This window comes from Myotis yumanensis, unplaced genomic scaffold, assembly GCF_028538775.1.
Source record: "Myotis yumanensis isolate MYYU_CA2020_CCGP unplaced genomic scaffold, mMyoYum1.0.hap1 SCAF_2, whole genome shotgun sequence".
NCBI lineage: Eukaryota > Metazoa > Chordata > Mammalia > Chiroptera > Vespertilionidae > Myotis > Myotis yumanensis.
Window position 1 is genome coordinate 26,492,210 of NW_027223753.1, and position 13,514 is coordinate 26,505,723.

At 47.0% G+C, this 13,514-nt stretch overlaps 1 protein-coding gene across 1 annotated transcript in view; it reads right to left on the reverse strand.

Moving 5' to 3' along the window:
• The window catches only part of MYCL (MYCL proto-oncogene, bHLH transcription factor), a 104,617-nt gene that overhangs the window by 31,131 nt on the left and 59,972 nt on the right, over positions 1-13,514 (reverse strand). The window lies entirely within an intron of this gene.

The window sequence follows — 13,514 nt, forward strand, 5'->3', positions numbered from 1 at the left end:
GCCATATATGCCAGGTCCCTTGAAACAGCAAGGATGGACCGGCTCCCGGCAGTAAGGGAGAGAAAGAGAGAAACATCAATGATGAGAGAGAATCATTGATCCGCAGTCTCCTGCATGTCCCCTACTGGGGATCGAGCCCTGACAGGGAATTGAACCGTGACCTCCTTCTGGTTCATGGGTCAATGCTCAACCACTGAACCACACTGGCCTGACTCTATGCTGTTGTTTTCTTTGTTTTTCTTTTGAGAGAAAGGGAGAGGGATAGAGAGATAGAAACATCGATGAGAAAGACTCATCATTGATCAGCTGCCTCCTGCACACCCCCCACAGGGGATTGAGCCCGCAACCCAAGCATGTGCCCTGACCAGGAATGGAACCAGTGGCCTCTTGGTTCCTGGGTCAATACTCAATCACTGAGCTACACCAGCCGGGCATCTATGCCGTTTTTTACAAGGAACTTGAGCATCCCCAAACTTTGGTATTTGCAGGGGGTCCTGAAACCAATTCCTGGTGGATACCAAAGGACTACTGTAATTAACTTTTAGGGGAATCTAAAGTTATATGTGGATTTATTAAACGCATAATATACTATTAGACGGGATGTCCTTTGGACGAACCTGGGGCTGTGAGGGTGTGAGGGAAGCCTGGATCCCGGGTGCCAGAGGGAAGCCAGTGCCACCAGCCTAGTCTTGCATGAATTTCGTGCATGAAACTCGTGCACATTAAAAAGGAATTAATTAGAGGAAATATTTTAATATTTCTATTTGCCCTTTCTCTATAATAGAAGTGTCAGAGATGAAAGAAAATTAGTAAAATGTATATGAAAATCTCCCTCCTGTCAGAGTCTGGGGCACGTCGAGGGACCCAGAGTCAAGTCCGCACCCACCCGCGCATGCCTCCAAATTGTGCAAGACCCAGACCCGGCGGCCCCACCCCTGTCAAGCCCTGCAGGACGGAGGGCGTGGCCTCAGGTCCCCAGCTCCAGCGAAAGGGCTCGAGGGCGTGATGACCATTTGCATATTAGCTCTTTATTATATAGGATATATATTATTGATCATATATATATATGTATATATATTGATTTCAGGGAGAAAGGAAGAGGGAGAGATAGAAACATCAATGATGAAGGAAAATCATTGATCAGCTGTCTCCTGCACCCCCCCTAATTAGAATCAAGCCCTCAACCCAGGCATGTGCCCTGACCGGGAATTAAACCATAACCTCCTGGTTCAACCACTGAGCCACGCAGATGGGGCCATATGTGGATTTTTGACTGCACGGGGAGGAGATTGGTGCCCCTAACCTCCATGTTGTTCAAGGGTCAACTGTATAATCCTTCTTACATTCACTAACTCATTTAACAAATAAGCTATAGACATTCCCCCACATGTGCCCAATGCTTCTGCCAAAAGATATTTCCTGATATTTCCCAACGTTTAGCATATCCCCTCCTCCTCTGTGGCTTTGCACATGCTGTTTGCTGTGCTTGAACTGCCCTTCACTCCTCATCTGCCTGGCCAATTTGCCCTTTGGGCTAACACTTAGTACCTCAAAGAACTTGCCAAGACTTTTCAGGCTGGGTCAGATACTTCCTCTGGGCTTGCACATGACCAGGGCTATCTCACTGCACAACTCCAGGGCAGACCGATCATATAGAACCCTATTGTTTTGTGACGTGGCAACGTTGCCCATATCTCTCCTCTGTTTCCCTTTATCATAATTTTTATCAGACACTTACTATAATGACTTATTTACCTGTTGATCTCTACCTCTAGACTCTGAACTCCTCGAGGACTCTGTCTGACACAGTGTCAGGACTCAGTGAATGCTCATCTGAATGAAGGGATTCTGCATGCATCCTTGCGTTTTGGGGCTCCCAGTTTGGCTGGGAAGACAGAATGGACAAACATAAAACATGTCAAATATTGAACATGACCAGAAGTTTCACAGCCCTATGTGTTTCAGATCGAGATTTTCTAGAACAGACAAACAGTAAGGGAGGATGAAGTGGTCAGAGTGGTGGACTGGAGCTGAGACATACAGAATGAGTTTGCAGCCCTAGTCGATTTGGCTCAGTGGATAGAGCATCGTCCCATGGACTGAAGGGTCCCAGGTTTGATTCTGGTCAAGGGCATGTACCTTGGTTGTAGGTACCCCGTCCCTGGTTGGGGTGTGTGCAGGAGACAACCAATCAATGTGTCTCTCTCACATTAATGTTTCTCTGTCTCTCCCTCTCTTTTCCACTTTCTCTAAAAATCAATGGAAAAATATCCTTGAGTGAGGATTAACAAAAAAAGAAAGAATGAGTGTGCACTTGGAAAACCCAATGCCCCACACTTTGGGTTGCTCTACTCAGAAATGGGAAGAATTCTAGCCTTCCCCCATGATGTTCATAAGGAAGTAATCTTTTCAAAGTTCTTACAAGGATGTTATATATCTAAAAGGGACCATCATGGATTGATGCTCTTTGCCAGGCGTCCTGCCTCCCCCCCCCTTTTTTAATGCATGTTAATCTGGGGCATGGCTTGAAGCAAGAGGATGTACCCAGAGCAACTGACATTGCTCTAAAAAAATAATTTGAGTTATCCCCATTATGGGCAGGGATCAGAGTACGGGGCTCTTAGGAGAGTGTGACCCCCCGCCCCGGACCCACCCAATATGGATTTAGACAATACTGTTCCTGAGAATAAACACTTTTTAAAAATATATATTTTATTGATTTTTTACAGAGAGAAAGGGAGAGGGATAGAGAATTAGAAACATTGATGAGAGAGAAACATCAATTCAGCTGCCTCTTGCACACTCCCCACTGGGGATGTGCCCGCAACCAAGGTACATGCCCTTGACCAGGATCGAACCTGGGACCCTTCAGTCCACAGGGTGATGCTCTATCCACTGGCCCAAACAGGTCAGGGCAACACTCTTTTTTTTTTTGTAGATGTGTGTGTGTGTATTTGATATATATTTAACCACCCCTCTGTCATCCCCACTTGCCCCAAAAGGCCAAATCTGAACAATGAGGAGGAGGTATAGCTCCTCACTTCTCACTGGCAAAGAGACTTTCAAGAGATGGGGCACGGAGAGAAAAAATGCCAAGCCCACCCTAGGTTATTGGCTGAAGCCCATTTCCTGCACCCCTCCAACCTCCTGCTGTGATGTGCTTTTAGACTGATAACTCAGATTTGGGGAAGTGTTCTGCTAAGTATTTCTTTTAAAAAATATATATTTTTTTATTGATTTCAGAGAGGAAGGGAGAGATAGGAACATCAATGATGAGAATCATTGATCAGCTGCCTCCTGCACACCCCCTACTGGTGGTGGTGGGGAATAACCCAGGCATGTGCTCTGACCAGGAATTGAATCATGACCTCCTGGTTCATAGGTTGACGCTCAACCACTGAGGCACACCAGCTAGGCTGCTAAGTGTTTATTATCCTGTTGATCCTATTCCATTGGCTTAGGGGGGTGAGGTTTCCTGCAGAGTTTGATGGAGATTTTGTTTGGTGAGAAGGTGGTCTCTTTCTGTGGGTGTGAGGGAAGGAAAATCTGAGACAGGAGAATAAAGTTAGAAACTGAGTGTACTCATGTGGGGACATTCTGTTAACAGGTTTTGGTTCTTTTTTCCCTGTGGGCAGTCATGTGACACGTACATCTTAGAATGATTTCTTCTAGTTGTATTTCCTTACAGGAATTCCTGCCCCTTCAGTGAAGTCTGTCGCAGGCACGTGGACCTTGAATTCATGGCAGCATTGTAGAGACAGCATGTCCAGCAGCGGGGCTGGGAAGGAGTCCTACTGGACGTTAGCTCCAGAGCAGGAGCGGGAGAAAGGGGATTTTCCTTGAAGGGGAATAAAATATGAAGCAGTCTATTGTAGGGTGAAGGCAGTGAGGGTAAAGGGCAGGACTTCAACAAAAGCTTAGGTAAACCCTGGAAACTACCTTTTCTGGGGATGGAGATCTTCAAGCCCAGCTTCTGGCTGGAACAAAGGGTGTGGTGACATCTAAGGGAATGAGGTAGGAGAGTTAGGTGTGGGTGCCCCTTCGTCTCAGTCCCAGTCCCTGTTGCAGCCTGCCTCCCATGGCCTCCTTCCCTCAGGGACTCAGGCTGTAGGCTGTGCCCATGCTTTTTCACTGCTCTGTGCTCTGTGGGAAGGTCCTGGATAACTACCAGGATGCATTCTGACCACCTGAAGACACCTCCCATACCCCCTGCCCTACCCTTTACCTCTCTTTTCTTCCTGGTGGTTGAGGAAGTCCTCCAGAAGCTCAAGGAAAGCTACAACCACCTTCACTTTGGCCCTTTCTACCATGAGGGAGCCAAACTGAGTCTCCAGGAAGAGGAGTAGGGTGAGGGGAGACGCTCAATAATTTGCTACTTTCCCTTCTGTGACCACCTACTCCTACCCAACATAGTAAGCCCAGAGCCTGGAGTTCAGAGGGCAGAGACCACAGTTTACCACCTAAGGTTTAGAACCCAGCCCAGCCCAGCTCCAGAGGTCAGCCCAGGGCCTAGAACCTAGAGCCCAAACAAGCCCAGCTCTGGTCCAAAATCCAGCTCAGAATCCAGAATTTTTAAAGCCTGGAGTCCAGAATCCAGACTGCAGAGCCCGGAGCACAACTCAGTCCAGGACCAAATACCAGCCAGAGCCAAAAACCAGGGCTTAGAACTTAGAACAGCTGAGAACCCAAAGCCAGAAGGCCCAAAGCTCAGAGCCTAGAATTCAGGCCAAAGCTAAATCCAAAATCTAGACCCCAGAGCAGTCTGACTTCAGTTTAGAACCTATCCAGCCAAAAGCCTACAACCCAGCACAAACCCATCTTAGCTCCAGAACCTAAAGTCCAGCCTAATAATTAGGGTGGTCTAGAGCCCCACCACACCCAGCCCAGAGCCTACCAGATCCTTGATGCTCCTTCTAGGGGCAGCACCAAAGGGAGAAATCAAGGCTGCAAACTGAGGAGGAGGAATTCCAGATCCCAACCTTACTTCTGGCTGGAGGTGAAAAGGAATTGATTATTTGTGTGTGTGGCAGGGGGAGTGTTCTGTGGTCCTCCTGGCCCTGGCCTGGAAGGTTCATCCTGGGGAGTCAGATAGCAGGCAACACATGGGCCACCACTGCTGTTGACTTGCTATGTGACCTTGAACAAGTCCCTTCCTTTCTCTGGTATCACTTCTCCTAGAAAGGAAACCAGGAAGTGCTTTATTTAGACCCATACATCGGGGAAACATAGAGGAAGGAGTTATTACAAATAGCCCTTTCATCCATGTAGTCTTTCATTCATCAAACATTTATGGAACACATATAATAGGTAAACTTTAAGCAGGGGGGTGAAATGGTCAGGTTTGTGGTCTTTTAAAATTCAGGCCTAGAATTCAGGCCAAAGCTAAATCCAAAATCTAGACCCCAGAGCAGTCTGACTTCAGTTTAGAACCTATCCAGCCAAAAGCCTACAACCCAGCACAGAGCCATCTTAGCTCCAGAACCTAAAGTCCAGCCTAATAATTAGGGTGGTCTAGAGCCCCACCACACCCAACAATTTCTGTTGTTGGAAATTGGATCAGAGGGGACCAGTTAGGGCATTGCTGCAACAGTCCAGGAGAAATGGGATGAGGGTCTGAGGGTGACAGTAATGGCACTGTTAACTTTATAAAGTGACAGATGTAGTCACCTTAATCCTCTGCTCAGAATCTTTTCATGTCCGCCCCCCCCGCCGCCCCCCCCCCCCCACCCCCGCTATCTTCAGGATGAGGATGCAAGGCCTCCTTCCATCTTCTCAGCCTTGGGGCTTACCAATTCCCAAACAGCAAATGTCCAGACAGTCCAAGCTGCTGAGTGTTTCTGTGCTCACCATCCTTCATCACATGTCCAGGCCTGTGGTGTTCCCTTTGCCTGGCGTGCCCTTCCATGTCTCAGGCACTCTTACTTGCCCTTCAGGTTTAGTTCCATCATCGCCTCCTCGGTGAAGCCTTCCCAGACTTTCACCCCTCAAACAGAATCTAGTGCACTCAGATCTCCATTTAGGTCTTTGTCACATTACTTTGTAACTTTTCCTGCTTATGTTTGTCTCCACAATTCGATGTGACCTCCTCAAAGATCACCCACGCTTTATTCAATTCTGTGTTGCTGCGTGGGCCCAAGTAGGCTTAGCGAACACAACACCAAGGCAACTTTCACACCTTCTCCAAGTATCTTTTTCTTTTCTTTTTTTTTAAAGGCCTCATGTCCTGGCTGGTGTGGCTCAGTTTGTTGAACATTGTCCCATGTGCCAAGAGGTCGCAGGTTGGGTTCCTGGTCGGGGCACATGTCCAGTTGTGGGCTTGATCCCCAGTAGGGGACCGATGTTTCTCTCTCCCTCTCCCTTCTTCTCTCTGAAAATCAATAAAAACATATTTAAAAACAAACTAACAAAAAAACAACCTGAAACTATCTTTTTAAAAGGCTCTCATGTTTCTTTTGAAAAAATCCTCACCCAAGAATATGTTTTTTATTGATTTTACAGAGAGAAGAAGGAAGAGAGAACCATCGATGTGAGAAAAATATTGATCAGTTGCCTCCCATCTGCACCCCGACCTGGTATTGAACCTGAAACCTTTTGGTGTACAGAATGATGCTCCAACTAACTGAGCCACCCAGCCAGGGCAGGCCCTCATCCTGCATCTTCTCATCCTGGACTCCCCCAAGTTCAAGGTCCTCCCAGGAGAGAGAAACAATCCCACTTGGGATGTGTTTTTCCATTGTCTATTTGTTATTGTTGTTCTTATTTATTTCTTTTTCTTTATTTTCTTTTATTTATTTTTCAGCACCATTTATCCCCCCTATACCCTCTTCTACCTCCATACCCCCCGCCCCCCCCCAATCACCACACTGTTGTCTGTGTCTATGAGTTTTTCTCTCTCTTTCTTTTTTCTTTCAATCTCTTCCTCCATCATTGTCTGTTCATCAAAGGCATCTTGCCAATCAGAGGAAATGGATAAAGGAAAGAAAATGATCATTTGTTGAGATCCAACTGTAAGGTTTGTTTTGTACCCACAAATTGTCTCACCTGACCTTCAGGATAAAAATATGAGGCATTATTACAGATCAGATAAATGAGACTCAAAGAAGTTAAACGACCTGCCCTAAGTCACAGAGCTAGCTAGGGACAGAAGTAGATTAAAACCCAGATGAGCCTAACTCTAAACTGCACTTGTTAAGGACCTCAGCGATGCCATTATCTTTTGCTCCTGATCAGCATAGGATCACCACAAAGTCTGAAGGCAGCCACCAAAAGCCGGAGGCCTCCACATGCCATAGTGAAAATGGAAGCAGCCATCACATGGTGCTGGGTTGTCCAACATGCTTTTTGAGCACGTGGGGAGGGGGTTGGGGGAGTGGGGGGACTCCGGGCTTCCCAAGGCAGGTTTTGCTTCTGCCATGCTGACCTGAGTCCAGCAAATCATGTACTCTGAAAGACTCTTCCAGTTCTGAGAGGGTCCAGGCCAGGAGATCAAGGCAGGGCCTCCATGTAGTGGGAGCATGAGGAAAGCCAGGTCAGATTCCTGGCCAGCCAGGAAGGGAGAGGTATGGCTCAGGCCTCAGGCCCCACCCCCACTCCTGCCCAGAGTACACCTCACCTGATCTTGTGGCTCCTGAGGCTATCGGTAGGTTGGTCCAACCCCTCGGGCTCCCTCAGAGCATGCCAGGGCCTGAATAGATATGACTCTCTCAGCTGACCTACCCAGCTTCTTCCACTCTGTCACTCTTAGGTCTTCTCAGCACTAAGAGTTTTCTTGGCAAGTGGGATTGTTTCTCTCTCCTGGGAGGACCTTGAACTTGGGGGAGTCCAGGATGAGAAGATGCAGGGCACTGGTTGGTGGGGGCAAGGGAGGACCACCAGGTGTACCAAGTGTCGATGTAAGAAACATTCAAACCTGTAGAGAATTCTTAAGAGTTTATTTGAGCCAAACTGACAACATGTACTGGGGAACAAGTTCTCAAATGTTCCAGAGAACAACAGTTTAGTAACTTCTTTTATGCATTTGAAATTAAGGAGGGGATGTAAGGAAGATTGAAGAAAGCAATGTGGGGATTGGATTAGAGGATAGTTAACAAGCTTATGTGCTTTCTTAAGAATGGTTATGTCTTTAAAGGGTGTTACTGCTGACATCTCAAAGGTATGTTCATCTATCAGGGGTGAGGAACCTTTTTTCTGCCAAGAGCCATTTGGATATTTGTAACATCATTCACGGGCCATACAAAATTATCAAGTTAAAAATTAGCTTGCTATATTTGGTCAAACGTTTCATTAACTCACCTCACCCCTAATGCCTTGGCATGGCCAGATCAAATGATTTCTCGGGTCTTATATGGCCCTTGGGCCAATGTTCCCCACCCCTGAAGGTGCACAAGAACAATGGACAGAGCTTGCTTAAGGCAAAGATAAATCTATTTATTTATTTATTTATTTATTTACTTTTGAGAGAGACAGAGAGAGAGAAACATCAATGTGAGAAACATCAGTTGCCTCCCTTATGGACCCTGACCAGGGATCAAACCCACAACCTAGGTATGTGCCCTTACCAGGAATAAAATCGAACCCCCAACCTTTTGGTGTACAGGACAATGCTCCAACCAACTAAACCACCTGGCCAGGGTGGCAAAGATAAACATTTAAAAAATATATATAGTTTTATTGATTTCAGAGAGACGGGGAGAGCGAGAGAGAAATAGAAACATCAATTATGAGAGAAAATCATTGATCGGCTTTCTCCTGCATGCCCCACACTGGGAATTGAGCCTGCAACCCGGGCATGTGCCCTGATCAGGAATTGAACCGTGACCTCCTGGTTCATGGGTTGACACTCAACTACTGAACCACACAGGCCAGGCAAAATAAACCTTTTAGTAAAAAGTTAGATGCCTAGGCACTGGTTGGTGTGGCTCAGTTGGTTGAGTGTCGGCCTGTGCCCCAAAAGGTCACCGGTTCAATTTCCAGTCAGGGCACATGACCAGGTTGTGAGTTCAGTCCATAAGGGAGGCAATCCACCAATGTTTCTCTCTCTCATTGATATTTTGTGCGCTCTCTCTCTCTCTAAAAAAAAATCAATAAAACCATTTTTTTTTAAAAAAGGGAAAATAAAACTTATATGCCAAGGGCATGAACCACCATGACTTGCCTAGTTAGGAACCTGTGAGGTGACTTTCAATAGAACCCTTTTATTTCATCCACACAAGGAATGTCTGGGAACTCTTCATGCCCCTCCTCTCCCTGACAACTGAGGCTCAGAAGCCAGTCTCATCACCCAGCCCATTCCTGAAGCCCAGGAGAGGGGGCCTCTCTCTGGAGTGGTCTATAGCTTTGTGGGATCACGGATCAGCCTTGAGACTTCTGCCCCACAATTGCCCAACCAACATCCAGGCAAGAACTGGCAGCCTCAGGTGACTTCAAGAGTCCTCAGCTACTTTTCCCCCAAAGGACCTCTCTTGGGATCCTCAGGAGTCCCTCCTTCCTACTTTCTGTCTGCCACCCCCCTCCCCGCTCTACCGCCCTCCCCCCAACCCCCCACCCGGGACAAACAAAGGGACTAATGGGAACAGGTTGAAGTATTCCCAACACCGTAGCTGTTCCAGGAAGCTCTTGTTCCAGCCCATGCCTCTTCAACCTGGCTATTCCCCGGGCTCAGGCCTTAGAGCACCATCCGGCAGGATGTAAACTTACCAGTGGCTATTGAACTAAGTATTGTTAGGGCATGGGCTGGGCTCCTTTTCTCCAGAAGTCAGGGTGGTAGGTCTGCTAGTTAGGGCCTGAAAAGATCTTACCATTAGACAACAGACCGTAAGCTATACTACTTGGCAACATTGGCATCTGACAACACCTTCACTTAGCAACAATCTCCTAGCACCAACACCTCAACAGCTCTACCTGACGATCCTGCCTAGAAGCATTCCGGTCTGCTAAAAATACCACCTTGAGTCCCTGACATAAAGCTAGTCCCTAGCTATTCAGACCAAATTTTCTCCCTTCTGACTCAAGTGGTCTTACTTGGTGAGGTTTTGCTCAACATACTAATAATGATAATGATAATAATAAACACTTTTAAGTGCTTTCTATATGGCAAGCACTGCTCTAGGCACCCCACTTAATCCTCGTGACAACCCTGTGAGATAGATGCAATTATTACCCCCACTTGGCAGGTGGGGAAAGTGAGGATCAAAGAAATTCACTAATTTGCCCAAGAGTAACCTGTAATGGTAGGATAGGCTATGAAGCCCGGTAATCTGTCTTCTGGGATCTTTGCACTTACCTCTGCTGCTCTGTTTCCCAGGAAGCTCAGGGGACCTGGGGAATTCCCCCAAAGGCCTTCAAGGGAGTGTTCTGGGGCATTGAAGAAGCCCTCAAGGCTGGGCATGGTGCCCTGTGAGGGCACAGATAGTTGCAGAGCAACCAGGGGAGCACTGACGTTCATTTGCCTTAGGTCATGAGGCTGGGCTAGATCCAGAAAGGGTTAAGGATGGCCAGGAGGGTGTTCCCACCACAGAGCAGGGAGCTGTTGGTCTGCTCCTCAGGGAGAAGCCCTTGTCCGCACTGCTATCCTAGGTAGAACATTGCTATGAAAAATGGGCCTAGTTCTCTGCTCCAGGCTCCTGAGGGTAATAGGGCTAGAGAGGTTACCTTCTGTCCATTGTGGACTGGAGCCTCACCAAAGCCCCTTGGGCTCCAGGCCTGGTGGTGTGGGGGTATGAGGGTAGGAGGGAGAATGGCAAGAGGCCCAATGGAGACTGTATTTGTCTGGAGGGCAACATCTCTAAGTGACAAATTCATTGACAGAAAAAGATGCCTGATTCTGGGGTTATAAAATTAGTTCCTGCTTCCCCTCTCTTAGTTTCAGGTTCATCATGGTAAATAGGGGTAACAACTACCCTCTTCAGTGGTGTTGTGAGGAGTAAATGAGATTGTGTAAGTGGCAGGTGCTTTCCTCATGCTTGCCCAGCACACAGTGGGTGTTCAATAATTGGGAGCTGTTGGATTAGCAGTTAATGGTAAATGAGTGTCTGTAGTGATGTGTTATGGTGCTGGGGTCCAACCCCAGCAGGTCCAAGGGTCCCCAAAGGTGTGGACGGAGTCGGCGAAAAAGGAATGACATGGAGGCAGCGTTCAGTTGATCAGCAGCCTAGCCAGGATCTCTAGCCAAGTTCTGTGTCCATGTTCTCTTGCTAGGTTCTGTCTCTAGGTTCTGTCTCTAGGTTCTGTTGCAAGGTTCTCTAGCCAGGGTCCAGGTTCTTTCGCCATGTTCTGTCTAGGTTCTCCAGTGAAGTTCTGTAGCCAGGTTCTGTCCAGGATCTTTTGCCATGTTCTGTCTAGGTTCTCCAGTGAAGTTCTGTAGCCAGGTTCTGTCCAGGATCTTTTGCCATGTTCTCTGGCTAGGTTCTGGTTAGGATCTGATGAGGAGCTGATGAGGAGCTGATGTGGATCTGATGAGGATCTGATCAGGAGCTGATGAGGATCTGATGAGGAGCTGATGAGGAGCTGATGAGGATCTGATGAGGAGCTGATGTTTGTTGTCTTGTTACATCCATATTTATACCAGCCGATTTTAATCCTGTCAATTTCTATTACAAAGGTTAGGGCGTTTCTTATCTCCATTCCAGGGAGTAAAGATTATATAGCTTAACTACCCGCCTGGCACTTAATTAAGGGGTTGTATCCCCTCCCTAACCTCAGGGAAAGATCCCCACCTGGGGAAACAACCTTTCTCGGAGAGGTGACCTTGGTTAAAACACATGGTGCTAAAGAGAGCAAACATATTAAGAACAATATGCTATATATGCCAGGTCCCTTGAAACATATGCTGTGCAGATGTTTCTTTCCTGCAGCGACTGTGTCAAGCAGCAAGGATGGACCGGCTCCCGGCATTATGGGGCTCTTTCCAGACCAACAGTGTGTATGGTGGAGTTGAAGTCCCAAGGAACAGCCTAGATCTAAACGTAGAGAGGGAGAGCCCTGGCTGGTGTGGCTCAGTTGGTTGAGTGTTGTCCCATGCAATGAGACGTCACTGGTTGGATACCCAGTCATGGCACATGCCTGGGTTTCGGGCTCCATCCCCAGTAGGGAGCATGCAGGAAGCCACTCAGTGTTTCTCTCTCTCTTTTCCTCTCTCTCTAAAATCAATAAAAACATATTTTAAAAACTAAACTTAGAGAGGGACAGAAAACAGGGGGCAATAGAACTGACATTCAAAATAATTTTGGTGCCCTAGCTGGTTTGGCTCAGTGGATAGAGTGTTGACCTGCGGACTGAAGGGGCCTGGGTTCGGTTCTGGCCAAGGACATATGCCCACAGTAGGGGGCCTGTGGAGGCAGCCAATCTCTTTCATCATTGATGTTACTGTCTGTCTCTCCCTCTCTCTTCCTCTCTGAAAGCAATAAATTAAAAAAAAATTTGGTGAAAACACAATACAATATACAGATGATGTATTATAGAATTGTACACATGATATCTATATAATTATATTAAACAATGTCACCTCAATAAAAATGAAAAATGGGGTTTTATCTTTAAAAAACCATATAGACAAAAATTAACAACAACAAAAAAACCCACAAAATTTTGACAAGCTGGAATAAGCAAGATGACATTGTCCTTCTGTAGCTTCAAGTCTTTGCACAAAGCAGAGGCAGGGGAAGAGACCTCACTTGACCCCAGCTCCAGTGAAAAGGATCTGAATGATTTAGTTGACCACAACCTGATGGGAACTAATCATGGGAGAGAAAGATTCGGGAGCCCAGCAGCCTTAGGCTGCATTAACAATGTGTCGAGTCCAGACTAGGGGAAATAATGGGCCTATTGTGTTGGCTTGGTCAGGCCATATCTGGAATCTTGCATTGCTACACTGACAGACTGGAATCGGGCCAGGACTAGGACCAGCTCAGCCTCAGCTCCCAGGCACTTGTGCTAAGCACTTCCTGTGCATTTTCTTGTTTCACACCAAAATAACCCTTTAAGATAGTCACTCTTTAAAAAAAAATCTTTATTGATTTCAGAGAGAAAGAGTTAGAAACATCAATGATGAAAGAGAATCATTGATCGACTGCCTCCTGCAAGATCGAGAATTGAGCCTGCAATTGGGGCATATGCCCTGATCATGGGATCGAACTGTGATCTTCTGGTTCTTAGGTCGAAGCTCAACCAATGAGCCACACCAGCCGGGCACCACCAGCCTCTTGAGTGTCTGCCTGGGATGATGTTGGCACAACTGACCAAGAGGTGTCAGAAAGACTGTTATTGGCATCTGTGTGTGGTCTCTGTTCTAGACTAATGTCCTCTCATCTTCTTTCAAGGACCAGGTTGATTACTCAGTACTCTCTTTTTCAAACCTTTCTTGAATTGTTTCAACCCAGAGTGCCATTGCAGCTTTGTATCTCCCAGGGCTTCTTGCTGGGGAGACACATGCGGTCTTCCAGTGATGTTTGCCAGAGGGACCGAGCAGGGCTGGAAAGAGGGAAGGCTTTGGGATGGGACAAAATCTTTCCGGCCTG